Source organism: Falco rusticolus, chromosome 10, assembly GCF_015220075.1.
Source record: "Falco rusticolus isolate bFalRus1 chromosome 10, bFalRus1.pri, whole genome shotgun sequence".
Classification (NCBI taxonomy): domain Eukaryota; kingdom Metazoa; phylum Chordata; class Aves; order Falconiformes; family Falconidae; genus Falco; species Falco rusticolus.
In genome coordinates this window covers 36,995,823-36,997,335 of record NC_051196.1, presented here as the reverse complement: position 1 = coordinate 36,997,335, position 1,513 = coordinate 36,995,823, and positions in this window count along the sequence as shown.

Below are 1,513 nucleotides of genomic sequence, written 5' to 3'. Positions count from 1 at the left end.
TGGCTGGTGACTAAGGGGGTATCTGCGGACAGGGGGCACGGCCAGCCCTCGGGCTGCTGGGGCACGCTGCCCACCTGCCCAGACCCTGGAGCTCTTCCCATGGGGCTGCTCACCAGCCCCTTGTCCCACCGTTCATACATGAAGGAAGGTGCTTTACAAGGGGTGGCGGAGGTGGGAGCTGAGGCACTGGGGCGTATTGCGGAGCTGGAGGGCTCCTGAGGGAGCCGGGGGTGCCGCCTCTGCTCGGCCCGAAGCAGCCGTGTCCTGGGAATCCATCACTCTGAATTCCCGATTTTTATGGCACAGCCAGGAGCAGGGAGCAATGGGAGAAGGCGAATGCCGAGCTGCTTTTCAAGTGCCTTGAGTTTCACTCTGCTCCCGATCTGAACCTCCCACTACAGCACTAAAGGACTGATAAGGGAAGATGTTCCGTACTGTGTCCCCGAGGGCTGAGGCGAGACGGGGGCGAAGGCAGCGGCACCAAAGGACGCACCCGTCCCCTGCACCCCCATTTTCAGGATCGCTTCATTGGAGTCTGACTTCATCTTCTGTACTGCGTGATCGGTTGTGGGGTGCAGACCCAAGCTGATCGCAGCTGTCAGACACTGACCCCAGAAACAAAGTGCTGGCCCCTGTGCTCCATCGGGCAAGTGGGGGGCTGCAGGGGCCACTGCCTCCCCCCACTCCCCCTCGTGTGGCTCTTGGCACCCCTCCGTGCGTGGATGGTCCTCGTGCTCCCCTGCTCCCACCCGCGGGCCCGGGGCAGCTGCCAGTGCCCCCCACCGTGGGCAGCCGGAGCCGAGGGACAGCGACCCGCGTTTTGAGCAGGGCCATGGGGAAGCGCCGCGCGGGGCGCCCGCCCCCCAGACCGCGCCGCAGCACCCTGTGTCCCCCCGGGCCGCTGGGGGCTTCGTGCGGACGCCCCCCGGTTGCTGTCCGAGGCTGCGGTGCGGGCGCTGGGGGGGCTGTCAGCCCGGGGGTCCCGGGGGCCGCGTGCCGCAGCCCGGTTGCTGGCTGGGGAGGCACACACGGCACAGGCCAATGTCAGTGACTGGAGGCAGCTGCTGGCGGCCAGTCCCTCGCCCCACGAGGGGCAGGGGGGGCACGCAGCGGCACGTCGCCCCCCGCCCCGCGCAGGGTGGGGATCCGCGGCAGCCCCTCGGGGCGGGGGGAAACGGGGGGCGCCCGGCCTGGCCGGAGCTGGGCGGGGGGGGGGGGGGGGGGGGGGAGATGCTCGGCGTTGCCATGGCGACCCCCCGCCGGCCCCATCCCCGAACCCCTGCGGCGGAGCGAGCGCGGGCGCTGCGGCGCGGCGGCACACGCGGGTTGCCATGGCGACGGCGCTCATTAAGCGCCTGCGAGTCAGCCTCCCAATTACCGCCCCTCCCGCCGCCCCGGCCCCCCCCGCTCCGCGCCCCTCCCGCCGCCCGCGCCCCCCCCCCCCCCCGGCCGGCGCGGCCCCGCTCGCAGCCCCGCTGGCAGCCCGGGCCGGGCCGTGCGGGCGCGGCGGCCC